Source organism: Crinia signifera, chromosome 2, assembly GCF_055691185.1.
Source record: "Crinia signifera chromosome 2, ASM5569118v1, whole genome shotgun sequence".
Lineage (NCBI taxonomy): Eukaryota > Metazoa > Chordata > Amphibia > Anura > Myobatrachidae > Crinia > Crinia signifera.
In genome coordinates, this window is record NC_139218.1 from 4,323,461 (window position 1) to 4,341,402 (window position 17,942).

The window sequence follows — 17,942 nt, forward strand, 5'->3', positions numbered from 1 at the left end:
CTATGCAATGCAGTGGGATACGGCCTGTGGAGTCACACTGACTATGCGAATGTAGTGGGGTATGGCCTGTGGAGCCACACTTCCTATGTGAATGCAGTGGGGTATGGCCTGTGGAGTCTCACTGCCAATGTGAATGCAGTGGGGTATGGCCTGTGGAGCCACACTTCCTATGTGAATGCAGTGGGGTACGGCCTGTGGAGTCTCACTGCCAATGTGAATGCATTGGGGTACGGCCTGTGGAGTCTCACTGCCAATGTGAATGCAGTGGGGTATGGCCTGTGGAGTCTCACTGCCAATGTGAATGCAGTGGGGTACGGTAGTCACAGTACTTATACATTTTGGATACACAGTGGTGTATGGCCTGTGCAGTCACGGTACATGTACGTTATGGATACACAATGTGGTACAACCTGCATTATCACAGTACCTTTGTGTTATGGATATGTAGAGATATGCCCCGGTGCAGCAGCAGTGCCGCCGTCGGGTGGTGCCGCCACCTGCAGCCAGGGCCAGTGTACTCGTGCGGTCACTGGCCCTGCTGCTGGTTGGTGCTTGCTTCCTTGCCTGGGGTGGCCTGGCACCACCCCATGGAGCCGGAAGCAGAACCTCCGATGACGCCGGGTGTGGGGGCAGCAGTGAATACTCACCGCTGCTCCCCACGAACAAATGTGGCGCCAAAGGAGAGCCAGTCATGGCTCTCGCTCTGGCGCCCAATGGGAAGCGGCGGCGGTGTTCCAATCCTGGTTCGCCACGTCACTAGCCCCGATCCCTGGCGCTGGTTTGAACTAACCAGCACCGGGAGCGAGAGACAGAGTTCGGGGATGGAGGAAGAGAGAGGAGAGCCCCGTGGAGGAGAGGAACAGCCGCCGGAAGCCCCGGGAGGCAGCAGCTGTGTGCGCAGGACTGCTACACGCTGCCGCCCGCTGGGCGAAGTACACAGTGCCGGGGACAGTCGGCAAAGATGTCGGAAGCCCGGGCTCAGCGGGGTGCGACGCAAAAGAGCTGGCCCTGGCCCCTGCTGCCCCGGTGAAGACTCCAGGAAGCCCGGAGGTGGTGGGAAGCATCCCACCTCCAGTGAAGACGGACCACCCACGTAGCTGGACCAGGCTTGGTCCAGCAGAAGCCCACAGGACGGGTAAGTCCACATGTGGGTCCCCTCCCTAGACCACCAGGTGTTCGGGCAGTAGGCCCGTGGGCCCAATTCAGGCACTAGGCCTCTGAGCAGTAGTCGGGCAGTAGGCCCGTGGGCATCAAGGCACTGTATAGTTGGGCACTAGGCCCGTTTGTTTTTTGGGCATTAGGCCCACAGGGTTTCTGCTGTTGGGCACTAGGTCCAGTTGTGTTCTGGGCTTTCAGCCCATATAGTTGGGCCTTAGGCCCAGTGCTGTGTTGGGCATTAGGCCCGAAGGTACGTGCTGCTGGGCATCAGGCCCGTTTGTGTTGCTGGGCATCGGGCACATCTGCTGAGATCCGTTGCTAGGTTGCAGGTTACGCGGGCGTTAGGCCGCAGGTTGTGTGACGCTAGGCCATGGCATCGGGAGATCCGGCTCTAAGCCGCAGGCGCGTTGGTGTATTGCCCTGCCCTAGGGAGCAGGAGGTTATGTGAGTTCATTTTCAGGTGCCGGTATCCGCATCGGAAGCGTGACGGAAGACCAGTAAACGACTGGTGAGTATAAATTGTGTTGCATCTGTTGTTGTGTTGTTTGTGCTCCTTCCCCTCCCCGGAGCGTTCCCCCACCCCAGTTACACCTGCCGTGTTCCACAAGTGGGTGAAACCATTCTGAGGCCAATAGTGCCTGTGATGAGCATCCCCTTCCCCCCTAGGGGGATACCCCTCCCCTGTTTCCCTTACAGGTGTAGTTGCTTCGGAAACCAGTGGAGCAAGAGGGAAGTACTGGGACCATCGTCGGCCCGAAGGTGAGAGACGGAGCGCAGCAAGGTGAGTACGCGCAGCGAGTGTAAGCATAAGCCTCGCTCCCGTGCCTCTTAAATTTACCCAGGTGGGTAAAGCACAAAAAAAAATTTTTATGACACTGAAGCTGATGGGCACTGGACAGGGCACAGCCACATAAACCAGCGGCGCGCCATGTAACATACAGCAGCATGGTAAGATAGAGTTGCCACCATGGGTCCCTGCATTGGAATCACATACCCGCTGCTGCACTCTGACGCTGGGAGTTGGCATTGTGCTTTGATCATGAATCTGCGTCTGGCAGGAACACACGTACCACGGCTCAGGTGAACTCGGATCCCAGACGGTCGGCATGGTATGGACTCCAGGTAATCTGAATTTCTAGAGTAAAGTATATGGTAATATGTAGTCAGGTTGGGGCTGCGGTATATGAGGACCCATCTGTACGTCTTGTGATTAATATGTTATGTAAAATCCCCTCCAATGCCAGGAACACTACGTGGCCGAAACTGAAACCCAGGGTCTCAGATGTGAAGGTTGTTGTAATGGCAGCGGTGCGGTAACTAACAGGATACGTGCACAGAAGCATGCACAGAGGCAACACATCAGCCACCAGCAGTCTGTGGTTTCCTTGTGTCCACCTCTGAATATGTCAGAGTATGTGGTGGAAAATGCAGCTGTCATAGAAACATAGAATGTGACGGCAGATAAGAACCGTTTGGCCCATCTAGTCTGCCCCTTTTGTGTCTTTAGATCTTTGTATCTGCAAATAACGTTTTATCCCAATTACCAGTGAGACCTGGTCCATCATCTCAACCACTGGTGGATGTTACCTTTGGACTGCAAGGAATTACAGGAAGCGCAGATAGTCAAATGACTTTATATATATATATATATATATATATATATATATATATATAATCACACATAGAAACTGCTAAATATGGAGTGGGAAATCATCTGTAGAAACGCGTCAGCGGGAAATCATCTGTAGAAGTGTATCAGCTGGAAATTAAGCAGGGCGTCTGGGGACTATGTAAAAACCAGACCCGGACTAAACTCCGGACCGCCGGACAGGACATCAAAATCTGCAGTCCGGAGCTTGTAGGGTCCGGTCCGGGGGGTGTCCTGTCCGGGGGGTGTCTTGTCCGGGGGGTCCCTGTTATACCTATCACCAGGGACATGGTGGAGGGGAGATTACAGCCTCCCCGTGTGGTCCGGACCATCCGGTTTTTGCTACATGCCCGGACCATACATGGAGGCTTTATTCTACTCCCTCCTCCTCTACTTGGTGACAGGTGTTACAGGCAGCCCCCCGGACAGGACACCCCCCGGACCGGAGGCTACAATCTCCAAAATGCAGAGTTTGATGTCTGGTCCGGCGGTCCGGGGGTTTTGTCCTGGTCCGGTTTTCATCCATACCCAGGCGTCTGATGTGAAAACCTTTGTACGAATGTGCACACATGTGAAATGCTGGATTCAATGAACAACGCTAATTCAAGGTGTAAATGTCCTACAAAAACGCTCTCTGGGAGAATTTAATGAAAAAAGTGGGGAGACGTTCCACGCTCCAGAAAAGTGATACATCGCCACCAGAACCATAAAGAAGGTGCAAGGAAAGTACGAGACGCTCTTAAAAAAGCGTCACATGGCTGATTTGTGCGTTTTTTTCTCAAAAGAGTTTACAATTTTAGTTTAATTACAAAATAAAAAAATGCAACAAAAATGTTTTAAAAAATAATTAAAAGCATTTATTCTTGCTGAAATAAATCCTTTAATTATACTTAGGGTACATAATCTAACAAAGATTTTCTAGGCCATTTATTTATTAACCCCAAGAATGTCATTATTAGCCCAGTTTAGCTATTTGACAACAATAGGGGCAGTCCAAGGGGTACAGAGGCAAGTTCTGACATGTTTACCTTGCAATATGTCAATGGGGTGCGCACAAAAACACCAGGATTTACTCTGAAACAGCAATGTGAGTTTGGGATTGGTTCACAAGTGCTCACATAACCCATAACGCTGGGTACTCCACTGGCTGATTGCCCCGCCCCCCCCCCCCCCCCCCCCGTAGTGTCACACCTGTCACATTTGGGCATTCATTTAAATGCACCCACCCAGTTGTGATGTCAGCAACCCGTGGTCCCTGCAGCAAGTGCACCACCCATACACACAGCATGATACACTGACGTAGCATCAGATATATCATCCATCGGCTGCACAACCGATGTATCCGTTTATATCGGTCACAGATGTAGCATTTGCCCGAACCCACTGACCCACATCTAGGGATATATTGGCCATATATCACTTAGGGGCCTAATTTAGTAAGACTCACTAAGCAGTAAAGATTCGCTTAGCGAGCCCTTTATCACCGCCTGCCAGGTGAGTGAATGCCCGCAGCCAGCCCCCCACCGCCATACCATTCAACTTTTTGGCTGTGTAAGGAGGGACAAAAGCGTGCACCCGAAATTAGGGTTTTGACGCTGTGGGGTCATGGCCCAGAGGCTCTGAGAGCCTCTAGCCATGCCCCCAGCCCCTATGGCTGTGGGAATAGACGTCTATTTACCGCTGGTCAGCAACTCCGGGGAACTCCCAACTCCAGGGGCGGATTGGCCCACCAGGAAACCGGGCCATTTCCTAGTGGGCTGGCCCAAAACTCTTTAAAAAGGGGCCGGCCGTGCTCCCCCCTGGGCTGGCTGGGCTGCGACCGCAGCACTTTGCCCAAATCCAAAATGGCCGTGGGAGGCTGCTGCTCATGTGCGCACAGCACCTACCAGGGCCTTCAAGCTGCCGCTCAGCACCTCACAAAAAGAAGCAGAAGAAGCAGCAGTGGTGCTGTGGGCTGCAGTGACTGTGACAAAGGCTGTGGGCTATCGTGTCACACACAGGGGTGGATGTATTAACCACTTCTGTGGTATACCCGGAAATATTCTTGGCTCAGCTGTGCTGTCGCACTGGGCTGTCCCGGAAGATTTTTGGGCATACCACAATACAGTATGTAGGTGCGCGCCAGTGGTGCTTCCAGCACTGGTGCTCACCTACATAGTGTACACCCCCCCACCCCCCACTACTCCCCTGTTCCATCACGGCCACCCTTGGGAACTACCTGCTGCCTCTGCCGGGCACTCCCCTCTGCCGCTGATCATCACTCCCCCCCGCCCCCGCCACTCGGGAGCACTCAGGCATTCATGTGAACACAGGAGTGCCCAAACACTTGCGCACACTCCCCTCACAAGCCGCCCTGAACTTTCCTGAGTGGTTGCTTGGGGCTGCTGTTGCTTCTGGCTGGGCTGCAGCAATACCTGCAAAAGGTAGTGGCTGCAGCTTGAGTGGTGGGTTTTTCTTGAAGCAGGACAAACCTGCCTGGTAGGTGCCGATATACGGCTTCCTGATTCACTTCTTCTTCAGCAAGCTGCACCACCAGAGCCCCACAGCGCATCAGCCTAGTGTGGCGTCTCTCCCATAGGCAGATCCACTTAGTGTATGTGAGATCTCATTTCTAACACAAGATCTCCTACTACCCGAAGCCAGCAGCTAATGCAGCCAGGGTTCCAGCATATTTACTGAGATGCAAATTTGGGAAAACGTTACTAAAAATCGCCACACATGAAGACCAGGTTGTGATGGGCAAATTTTTTTAAAAATGGCATAGGGTCCCCCCTCCTGAGCATAGCCAGCCCCAGGCTCATTGAACCAGACTTGGTTCCAAAAATATGGGGGACAAAAAGTGTAGGGGTCCCTAATATTCCTGAAACCAGCCCCGGACTCTTAGACCGGTCCTGATTCCAAAAATATGTGGGGGAAAAAAAACTGGGGGTCCCCAATATTATCCAACAGCCCGCGGTGCCATGCCACACTTTTTAGATAAGGTCCCTCGGCCATGTCATGCTCACCATGGCTGGTCAGCCTTGGACGGGGTACCTGGGGTATTGGGGACCTCCCCTCCCAATAAAGGGGTGCCCCCAGGCTTCACCCATCCAGGGCTGAAGCCCGGGGCTGTCACTGGCATCCGTGGACGGTGGATGTCGGCCTTATACGGTTAAATCACTAATTTACAGGTGAACTACAAGTCCCAGCAGGCCCCCCCAGTGGATGTGATGCTACGTTTCAGTGCCCATGTCGATTGTGTCAACATTTGGGTAAAAAAACAGTGAAAACCCCCATGTTGACTTCTTGACTGTGGACCTTGCCCATGTCAACCTAATGCTTTTGTCCACCTGGTCACATGTTGACCTACACCCATGCCGACCTAGACCCATGTCAACTTTTCTGCATGTCGAACTAATGTTGTTGACCCAATGACCCATACCACTGCCGATTATAGTGCACAATACTGTGAGCTGTGAGCTGGTCTAAATGAATACGAAATGACTGTAAATAAATGTTATTAGGGTTATTAATACTCGGAGATTGTGTGGGTGGATTTGGCAAAACCAAAACAGGATCAGGGTGGTTGGCGCACACATCTCTGGTTGTGATATTTACACACAGAGAATTACATAAGATCTATGTCACACAGAAACCACATTGTCACTTCCTCTGCCTGCCTGACTCAGCCCCCAGAATATCCCCCCCCCCCACAGACTTCTGTCTCTATGGGTCCCTGGTATACGCCTCGCTCTGACTGCTATGCTGGGCAGGTGCCAGCCGCTCCTCTCCCAGCTGGCGCTGGCCACTGACCATTGCGTGGTTATTCCTGGCAGCAGCACATCCCAGGTGCCGGAAGCTGATGAGCAGGTAGGAGACAAATCTGTGCATGGGATCCCCTGAGAATAGATAGGAGGATGATCTGACTGCAGCACTGTATGTGACCCCAGGGTGACTGGTGACGGCGGTCATGGCGATAGTGGGGTACGTCCTCATTCCATCTGTAACGGGTGATTATCTGTAGATACTACGGTGAATGACTGACACGTAGAAAAGAAACCTTGATAAGGGGGCAGCTCCTAATACAGACAGGGTACAGCGCCCTTTTACACAGTATACTATGTATTAGGCCTAGAAACGTAACAATGGCACTGCAGCCCAAGCGGTGGCTAGGGAGAGCCGGTACTGTGGGGGAGCATGGTCTCTGCAGATTCCAATGGGTCTGTATGGAATCTGCTGAAGATATCCCTCCAAAAATGGCCGCCTTGGAGGAGACAGATAGCAGAGTTCCTACTGGACAGAAAGATTGATGCTAGAGGTCCTACTGGACAGGTGGATAGATGGATATATGCTAGGGGTCCTACTGGACAGGTGGATATATGCTAGGGGTCCTACTGGACAGGTGGAAAGATGATGTAGGTCCTACTGGACAGATGGAAAGATGCTAGAGGTCCCACTGGACAGGTGGATAGATGCTAGGGGTCCTACTGGACAGCTGAATGGATGCTAGGGGTCCTACTGGACAGGTGGATAGGTGCTAGGGGGTCCTACTGGACAGTTGACGGATGCTAGGGGTCCTACTGGACAGGTGGACAGATGTTAGGGGTCCTACTGGACAGGTGGATGCTAGGGGTCCTACTGGACAGGTGAATGCTAGGGGTCCTACTGGACAGGTGGATGGATGCTAGAGGTCCTACTGGACAGATGCTAGGGGTCCTACTGGACAGGTGGATGCTAGGGGTCCTACTGGACAGGTAGACAGATGTTAGGGGTGCTACTGGACAGGTGGATGCTAGGGGTCCTACTGGACAGGTGGATGCTAGGGGTCCTACTGGACAGGTGGACAGATGTTAGGGGTCCTACTGGACAGCGGTACCATAGATGGAAGCTTGGTACCGCTGAGTGTATATGCTGTAGAGAGGGGCGGTACTGTTCTCCAGAAATTAAAATCAACCCAGGTTTTGTGAATCAGAACTAAGCCAAAACCCCATCATGAACCCTGTGGAGATCCCATCTAATCTGAGTCCTATTTTAAATCTTACCGCAGTTTGGAAATCAGATTTTAAAACCAAAACTCGGTTTTTGGACTGCAAGAACTTTATGATTGTTGATATTTTTTTTATGAATTTTAAACCAAACCACAAATACAAATTGGATGATAAATTAGAACCAAAATCAGAAACCATGGTCCAGGCACATCTACAGGGGGGTGTGACATGTGCCATGGAGATGGAAGGGTCTGTGCTAGAGAGCGGAGGATCTGTAGTAGAGAGACAAAGGTCTGTGTCACACGCAGCCGCGACGGAGCGCGGCGGGTACAGTACTCACCCGTCCGCGCCCGCCGCCGGCTAGCGTGTGCAGGCTCCACTCTGAGGCGGGCAGGTGGGGGCAGCGCTGGGTAGAGGCGGCAGCGACGGAGCATCAGGTAGCAGCGTCCTTGACGATTGCGGCGCCGGGAGGCCGGCGGCGCCATCTTGAGTAAGGGCAGGTAGCGGATTGGGCCAGAGTAGAGAGTTCCTCCTCATCCTGCACGGACAGCCAATGGCAGCCACTCCCTGGGGATATAGTGGAGCTGCCCAGGCTGATCCGTGTCAGTGCAATGAGTCTTCTGAGTCGTTCACATCTCCGAGCTGACTCCTGGATCCTGGTTCTCTCTCCTGACTCTGGTGCCTTGCTCCCTGCACCTTATCCAAGGAAGGTTTTCTCTTGACACCAATGCTGCAAGCGCTATCTAGTGCTGGCTCCTGCTTGTTCCAGGATTCCCTTTCTTCATCATCCATCCATTCCATCCTCTTCCAGTCTTCCGGATCCATTTCTTCCATCATCAAATCAACCTCTTCCTGCATCTTCTTCTATGTACTCTGGCTCACCTAAAGACTGGTTCCAGAATTACCACTGGCAGTATATTGTGCTGGACTTATTGATTTATTCTTTTGCCACTTAAAGAAGTATTTAAGTGAACTTATTATTTATGAAACCAGTTATTAAACCTGCACGTTTCAATCCTACTCGCCCTGGTCCGTCTCCAGCTTCTGTGCACCACACGACTCCATCCAGCCCTTCTGCCGTGACAGTTTGCACTGACCCGATGGAATCGGGTGAAGCACAGGCTTCCATGACGGATGTTCTTCAAGGCATCATGGCTCGCCTGGAACAAGTAGAAACCACCCAGCGTCAAGTGGCTCACTTCCTCCAGTCCTTGTCACCACCTCAGGCGGCTCCCTCCGCTTCGGCCGCACCCACTGCTGGAGTCTCTGCCCCTCCTGCTCCTGCGAGTCCATCTGTTCCTCACCATCTACAGCTGTCGACACCCAGTAAATATGACGGGTCTCCGAGAGGATGTCGAGGATTCCTAAATCAATGTGACGTGCATTTTACCCTCCAGCCTTCCAATTTCCCTTCGCCCAAAACCCGGGTGGCCTACATCGTATCCCTACTGGCTGGTCCAGCCCTGGAGTGGGTGTCCCCCCTCTGGGAGCGTGCGGACCCTCTTCTCAATAATTATGAAGAGTTTGTGGCCTCCTTCCGTCGTATATTCGACGAGCCCGGCAGAGTGTCCTCTGCAGCCACGGAGATCCTGAGGATTCGTCAAGGCAGTCGCCCAGTGGGACAATATGTCGTACAGTTCCAAACCCTGGCGTCCGAACTTCGATGGAACGAAGAGGCTCTCGTATCTGCCTTCTGGAACGGTCTGGCTGGGCGCATCAAAGACGAGTTAGCAACTCGCGATCCTCCTTCCACCCTGGCAGAACTCATCTCCCTATGTACCAAAGTCGACCTGCGACTCCAAGAACGCCAACTTGAGAGGAATCGTTCTGATCGCCTTCGTCCTCATTTCTCTCCCAATGTTGCTCCGGGCCCCAAGGCAATTCCTTCGCCTGCTGCACCAGCTGATGAACCCATGCAAATCAATCGTTCCCGCCTGTCCCTCGAGGAGAAGTTCCGAAGACGGCGAGAGAATTTGTGTATGTACTGTGGCTCATCTGCTCACCTATTGGCTGCCTGCCCACTGCGGCCGGGAAACGACCGCTCCTAATCCCCCCGAGGGAGGTCCGATTAGGAGTATTGTTTTCATCTCCCTCTTCTACTGACTCTATTATTCCAGTGACTCTTGTGTGTCCCCAAGGCGAGAGAAGACTTCAGGCCTTATTGGATTCTGGAGCAGCGGGGAACTTCCTTTCTTCTTCTTTTGTCAACCAGCATGCCCTGCCTGTGCAACCTCTGGATCATTCGCTGGTCCTCACGGCTGTGGATGGGAGTCGAATTCGGAGTGGACAAATCACTCATCAAACCATTCCGCTGAAGTTGCTCATCGGAGCCTTACATCAAGAGACCATTCAATTCTTCATTCTTCCACAATCTTCTCATCAAATGGTCCTGGGTCTTCCCTGGCTCTCCAAACATAATCCACAAATTGATTGGACCACTATGGAGATCAAGGCCTGGGGAACAGTCTGCCAGTCTACTTGCATTCCTCAGATCCTTCCGGTCTACCAGACCCATCCACAATGTGAGAATAACTGCTCTTCATCTTCTTCAGCTCCACCCTTGTCTATACCCGTACCGTATCGTCCATTTACAGATGTCTTCAGTAAAGGAGGTGCTGACACTTTACCTCCCCACCGGCCTTGGGACTGCCCAATAGAATTGATGGCTGGGAAATTTCCTCCTCGTGGCCGCATCTATCCTCTGTCGCTACCCGAGACTGAGGCCATGTCCTTGTACATCCAAGAGAACTTAAACAAGGGGTTCATCCGACCTTCTACCTCTCCGGCCGGGGCTGGGTTTTTCTTTGTGAAAAAGAAAGATGGCGGTCTTCGGCCTTGTATCGACTATAGAGGCCTGAACGACATCACTATAAAGAATCGCTATCCCTTACCCCTTATCACAGAACTGTTTGATAAGATCAGAGGAGCGACTGTCTTCACCAAATTGGACCTACGAGGGGCCTACAACTTGATACGAATCCGTTCCGGTGACGAGTGGAAGACGGCTTTTAATACAAGAGACGGTCACTATGAATATCTGGTGATGCCCTTCGGCCTTTGCAACGCCCCTGCCGTCTTCCAACAGTTCGTGAATGATATCTTCCGGGACTTGCTGTACCATTCCATTGTAGTCTATCTAGACGATATACTCATCTTCTCCTCCAATCTTCAACATCACAGACAGACCGTGTCCGAGGTGCTACGACGTCTTCGTCAAAATCAACTATTCTGTAAGTTGGAAAAATGCGTTTTTGAAGTCACCTCCATTCCATTCTTAGGCCACATTCTCTCTGCTACTGGTATCGAGATGGATCCAGAGAAGGTGAGAGCGATCCAAGACTGGGCACCTCCCACGACACTCAAGGGAATTCAGAGATTTTTAGGATTCTCAAATTATTACCGGCGATTCATCCGGAACTTCTCTACCATCGCTGCTCCCCTCACAGCTCTTACCCACAAAGGAGTTGATCCAAGTCAATGGCCGCCAGAAGCATTCTCAGCCTTCCAACAGTTAAAGAGGGCGTTTATGACGGCACCCATTCTCCTCCAACCAGATCTCGACAAGCCCTTCATCCTCGAGGTGGACGCATCCTCGGAAGGTATTGGGGCCATCTTGTCACAAAAAGGAGAGGATCAAGAATTACATCCTTGTGCTTTCCTCTCCAAAAAATTCCTTCCAGCAGAGAAGAATTACCCCATTGGGGAACAAGAGTTACTTGCTGTCAAAACGGCGTTAGAGGAGTGGCGATACCTTCTGGAGGGTGCGCGGCATAAGATCACTGTGTATTCAGATCACAAGAATTTGTCCTTTCTCAAACAAGTTCAATGCCTCACTGCTCGTCAAGCCCGATGGGCTATGTTTTTCGAACGTTTTAATTTTCAAATTAAATTTCGACCTGGCACCACTAATATTAAAGCTGACGCCCTATCCCGTTCCTTTGAAACGACTTCTGATATAGAGATTCTTCCTCGTCCAATCCTTGATCCAGTGGTTTTTGCTCAAGTGTCCGTACAGCCAATTCCTCCTCCAGGCAAGACGTTTGTTCCTCTCGAATTGCGAAAAAAAATATTATCATGGGCACATTCCTCCCGTTTCGCAGGTCACGCAGGAATACAGAAGACCTTGATGTTCCTGTCACGTTCTTATTGGTGGCCAACCATTCGTCACGACGTCACCAACTTCATCGCGTCTTGTGTAAAATGTGCTCAGCATAAGGTGCCCAGAACAACTCCTTTTGGTCCTCTCCGTCCTCTGGCCATTCCCACTGAACCATGGACTCATCTATCTATGGACTTCATTTGCGAGTTGCCTCCTTCCAAAGGTCATACAGCAATCTGGGTAGTGGTTGACCGATTCTCAAAAATGGTCCATTTCGTCCCACTAAAAGGTCTTCCCTCTGCTCCAGTACTGGCTCAGCTATTCATTTCCACCATTTTTAAATTACATGGTCTGCCCAAAGAAATTGTGTCTGATCGCGGAGTACAGTTCGTGGCGAAATTCTGGAGAGCTCTCTGTGCCACGGTAAAGGTTAACCTCAAGTTTTCTACTGCCTTTCATCCCCAGACCAACGGCCAGACGGAACGGGTGAATCAGGACTTGGAGGCCTTTATTCGATTGTTCATCTCGTCCTCTCAAGATGACTGGGTAGATCTCCTCCCGTGGGCAGAATTTATGCATAACAACTCCTATCACTCTTCCTCCGGAACCACGCCTTTCTTTACCGTATTTGGTAAACACCCACGATCTCCAGACTTCTCAGAATTACCCTCTTCTGAAGTTCCTGCAGCGACCACTTCCCTCCAACGCTTTGCGAAGATTTGGTCGGATGTCCACACCGCTCTCCTTAAATCTTCTGCTCGATACAAGAGAATGGCGGACAGGAAAAGAAGAGCAGCGCCCAGATTAAAACTCGGGGATCGGGTATGGCTATCTACCCGTCATATACGCCTCCGTCTGCCTTCTATGAAACTGGCTCCCCGGTACATTGGGCCATATGCCATCACCCAAGTCATTAATCCAGTCGCTTATAGACTTCAACTTCCTCCTTCCCTAAGGATCTCGAATTCCTTTCATGTGTCCCTCCTCAAGCCTTTAAGATTGAACTCTTATCAGAAGAAGGTTCCCAAACCACCCAAGATTAACTCCGAGAGTGGGATCGAATTCGAGGTAAGACGTATCATAGACTCTCGTCACCGCAATGCTCGTACTCAGTATCTGGTGGAGTGGGTCGGTTTTGGTCCTGAAGAGAACTCTTGGGTGGACTCCGTTGATTTGCATGCTCCAAAGCTGATTAAGCAATTTCTGCAGCGAAATCCTCACAAGGCCCATAGGCGTCCTGGGGCCACCCTGAAAAGGGGGGGTACTGTCACACGCAGCCGCGACGGAGCGCGGCGGGTACAGTACTCACCCGTCCGCGCCCGCCGCCGGCTAGCGTGTGCAGGCTCCACTCTGAGGCGGGCAGGTGGGGGCAGCGCTGGGTAGAGGCGGCAGCGACGGAGCATCAGGTAGCAGCGTCCTTGACGATTGCGGCGCCGGGAGGCCGGCGGCGCCATCTTGAGTAAGGGCAGGTAGCGGATTGGGCCAGAGTAGAGAGTTCCTCCTCATCCTGCACGGACAGCCAATGGCAGCCACTCCCTGGGAATATAGTGGAGCTGCCCAGGCTGATCCGTGTCAGTGCAATGAGTCTTCTGAGTCGTTCACATCTCCGAGCTGACTCCTGGATCCTGGTTCTCTCTCCTGACTCTGGTGCCTTGCTCCCTGCACCTTATCCAAGGAAGGTTTTCTCTTGACACCAATGCTGCAAGCGCTATCTAGTGCTGGCTCCTGCTTGTTCCAGGATTCCCTTTCTTCATCATCCATCCATTCCATCCTCTTCCAGTCTTCCGGATCCATTTCTTCCATCATCAAATCAACCTCTTCCTGCATCTTCTTCTATGTACTCTGGCTCACCTAAAGACTGGTTCCAGAATTACCACTGGCAGTATATTGTGCTGGACTTATTGATTTATTCTTTTGCCACTTAAAGAAGTATTTAAGTGAACTTATTATTTATGAAACCAGTTATTAAACCTGCACGTTTCAATCCTACTCGCCCTGGTCCGTCTCCAGCTTCTGTGCACCACACGACTCCATCCAGCCCTTCTGCCGTGACAGTCTGTGTGAGAGAGCGGAGGATCTGTGCTAGAGAGCGGAGGATCTGTGCTAGAGAGCGGAGGATCTGTGCTAGAGAGCGGAGGATCCGTGCTAGAGAGCCGAGGATCCGTGCTAGAGAGCCGAGGATCCGTGCTAGAGAGCCGAGGATCCGTGCTAGAGAGCCGAGGGTCTGTGCTAGAGAGCCGAGGGTCTGTGCTAGAGAGCCGAGGGTCTGTGCTAGAGAGCCGAGGGTCTGTGTTAGAGAGCCGAGGGTCGGTGCTAGAGAGCGGAGGGTCTGTGCTAGAGAGCGGAGGGTCTGTGCTAGAGAGCGGAGGGTCTGTGCTAGAGAGCGGAGGGTCGGTGCGAGAGAGCGGAGGCTGTGCTAGAGAGCGGAGGGTCTGTGTTAGAGAGCGGAAGATCTGGGCGAGAGAGCAGACAGTCTGTGTTATAGACCAAAGGATCTGTGTTAGAGAGCGGAGGATCTGTGTTAGAGAGCGGAGGATCTGTGTTAGAGAGCGGAAGATCTGTGTTAGAGAGCGGAGGATCTGTGCTAGAGAGCGGAGGATCTGTGCAAGAGAGCCGAGGGTATGTGCGACAGAGCCAAGGGTCTGTATTAGAGAGTGGATGATCTGTGTTAGAGATCAGAGGATCTGTGTTAGAGAGCAGAGGATCTATGTTAGAGAGTGGAGATCTGTGATAGATAGCAGCGATATGTGTTAGATAGTGGAGATCTGTATTAGAGAGTGGAGGGTCTTTGTTAGAGAGCGGAAGATCTGGGCGAGAGAGCAGACAGTCTGGGTTATAGACCAAAGGATCTGTGTTAGAGCAGAGGATCTGTGTTAGAGAGCGGAGGATCTGGGCGAGAGAGCAGACAGTCTGTGTTATAGACCAAAGGATCTGTGTTAGAGCAGAGGATCTGTGTTAGAGAGCGGAGGATCTGTGTTAGAGCGCGGAGGATCTGTGTTAGAGCGCGGAGGATCTGTGTTAGAGCGCGGAGGATCTGTGTTAGAGCGCGGAGGATCTGTGTTAGAGCGCGGAGGATCTGTGTTAGAGAGCGGAGGATCTGTGTTAGAGAGCGGAGGATCTGTGTTAGAGAGCGGAGGATCTGTGTTAGAGAGCGGAAGATCTGGGCGAGAGAGCAGACAGTCTGTGTTATAGACCAAAGGATCTGTGTTAGAGCAGAGGATCTGTGTTAGAGAGTGGAGGATCTGTGCTAGAGAGTGGAGGATCTATGCTAGAGAGCGGAGGATCTCTGCTAGAGAGTGGAGGATCTGTGTTAGAGAGCGGAGGATCTGTGCTAGAGAGCGGAGGATCTGTGCGAGAGAGCGGAGGATCTGTGCGAGAGAGCGGAGGATCTGTGCGAGAGAGCGGAGGATCTGTGCTAGAGAGCGGAGGGTCTGTGCTAGAGAGCGGAGGGTCTGTGCTAGAGAGCGGAGGATCTGTGCTAAAGAGCGGAGGTTCTGTGCTAGAGAGCCGAGGGTCTGTGCGAGAGAGCCGAGGGTCTGTCCGAGAGAGCAGAGGGTCTGTGCGAGAGAGCAGAGGGTCTGTGCGAGAGACTGGAGAGTCTGTGTGAGAGAGGCGAGGGTCTGTATGAAAGATCGGAGGATCGGTGTTAGAGAGTGGAGTATCTGTGCAAGAGAGCCGAGGGTCTGTGCGACAGAGCCGAGGGTCTGTATTAGAGAGCGTATGATCTGTGTTAGAGAGCAGATGATCTGTGTTAGAGAGCAGAGGATCTGTGTTAGAGAGCAGAGGATCTGTGTTAGAGAGCAGAGGATCTGTGTTAGAGAGCAGAGGATCTGTGTTAGAGAGCAGAGGATCTGTGTTAGAGAGCAGAGGATCTGTGTTAGAGAGCAGAGGATCTGTGTTAGAGAGCAGAGGATCTGTGTTAGAGAGCAGAGGATCTGTGTTAGAGAGCAGAGGATCTGTGTTAGAGAGCAGAGGATCTGTGTTAGAAAGCAGAGGATCTGTGTTAGAGAGCAGAGGATCTGTGTTAGAGAGCAGAGGATCTGTGTTAGAGAGCAGAGGATCTGTGTTAGAGAGCAGAGGATCTGTGTTAGAGAGCAGAGGATCTGTGTTAGAGAGCAGAGGATCTGTGTTAGAGAGCGGAGGATCTATGTTAGAGCGCGGAGGATCTGTGTTAGAGCGCGGAGGATCTGTGTTAGAGCGCGGAGGATCTGTGTTAGAGAGCGGAGGATCTGTGTTAGAGAGCGGAGGATCTGTGTTAGAGAGCGGAGGATCTGTGTTAGAGAGCGGAGGATCTGTGTTAGAGAGCGGAGGATCTGTGTTAGTGAGTAGAGTGTCTGTGCTAGAGAGCGGAAGATCTGGGCGAGAGAGCAGACAGTCTGTGTTATAGAGCAAAGGATCTGTGTTAGAGAGCGGAGGATCTGTTTTAGAGAGCGGAGGATCTGTGTTAGAGAGGTGCTGTGTCAGTGAGCAGGATCTGTGTTAGAGAGCGGAGGATCTGTGTTCGAGAGGAGAGGTGCTGTGTCAGTGAGCAGGATCTGTGTTAGAGAGCGGAGGATCTGTGTAAAGGAGCCCATACACGCTCCATTCTGTGCGTCCGTTTTGTACCGTATCGCATTGCATGCCTTGTTAGAGAGCAGACAGTCTTTGTTAGAGAGCGGAGGATCTGTGTTAAGGGCGACATATCGCCCGGCGATATATTGCCGAGCGATTTATCACCAAGCGATATATCACTCAATGCCCCCTTTTCATTGGTGACCAGAGATGGTCGCTGATGAAAAGAACCCTCTGCCGGCGGTGCTGCAGAGGTAATCAGTTGGTAGCAGCTGCGACCAGCAATTAGAATGGGGCTGAAAATGGGAGTGCGTACTCAGAGATTTATCGCCGGGGCACACTTCCATCACTGGCAATATGGTCGCCAGTGACCATATTGCCAGCGATTTCAGCACCTATCGCTGCCGTGTGTACACAGCTTTAGAGCAGAGGATCTGTGCTAGAGAGTGGAGGATCTGTGTTAGAGAGCGGAGGATCTGTATAGGGCCGATGTATAGGGAATCGTGAAAAGTTGGACATTAGAGCTGTTTTTTGGATGAGATGTGTTCGTTAATTCCAAGTACACAATTACAGCACTTTTTCCCATCAATACATCTTATGAATATCACTGTGCGAATTGGACACACAAGCAGCTTCTGCTGATTACATGATAAGCACCATCCCTATATGCTGTACGCTATTGCAGCTGTATCTGAAAAAAGTTATGCTACAGTGTTTTCCAGCCAAACAGTATACCATTTGTTATGTAGATAACGACATATATCATCTTAATCAGCTGAAGCTGTGGTTGGACCCAAATGTATACGTGTTATGGTTGCCAGCAATAATCTGTGGAGGTTATCCTGGTTGATACGCTCGCATGCAAATTCACGTGCAAGTCCGAACTTAGCTCATTACTCACGTGCAACTGCCGCAGTGTGCATGCTTCATATCCAATATATACTGTATGTGTGGGTATATGTAACAGCTTAATATCATTCGCTTCACAAACTCTGGCTCTCTACATGTTGACAGATTCAGTAACATCACTACTGAATCCCTATAATGGGCGACAATCATTGTGCCAAAAATCTTACACCTGTACACAACCCACATACTGTGTATCTTTCATTTGTTTGAACAACACTTGCTCCAGTCTTTTTAATGTCTCTTATGTCATACCTCCCAGCATGCCCATCTCCAGGAGGACACAATGCTCTGTTCCTGGGCTTCCATGGTAATGTATGATTGCCAGCACCTGTGGTGACACCTTTCTTATCAGTTACCTAGCTCCCCACAGGTGCTGGCAATCCTACATTATACATACCTCCCAGCATGCCCCTCTCGGACACAGTGCTCTGCTCCTGGGCTTCCCTGGTAATGTATGATTGCCAACACCTGTGGTGACACCTTTCTTATCAGTTACCTAGCTCCCCACAGGTGCTGGCAATCATACATTATACTTACCTCCCAGCATGCCCCTCTCCAGGAGGACACAATGCTCTGTTCCTGTGCTTTCCTGGTAATGTATGATTGCCAG

General features: G+C 51.5%; 1 protein-coding gene across 1 annotated transcript in view; it reads left to right on the forward strand.

Moving 5' to 3' along the window:
• The first annotated feature begins 6,525 nt into the window (after nucleotides 1–6,525).
• LOC146058650 (uncharacterized) overlaps nucleotides 6,526–17,942 on the forward strand; it is an 81,388-nt gene continuing 69,971 nt past the window's right edge. Inside the window, exon 1 of the mRNA XM_083170922.1 lies at nucleotides 6,526–6,655. The gene's annotated coding sequence lies outside the window, so the exon portion shown is untranslated. The remainder of the gene's footprint in view (nucleotides 6,656–17,942) is intronic.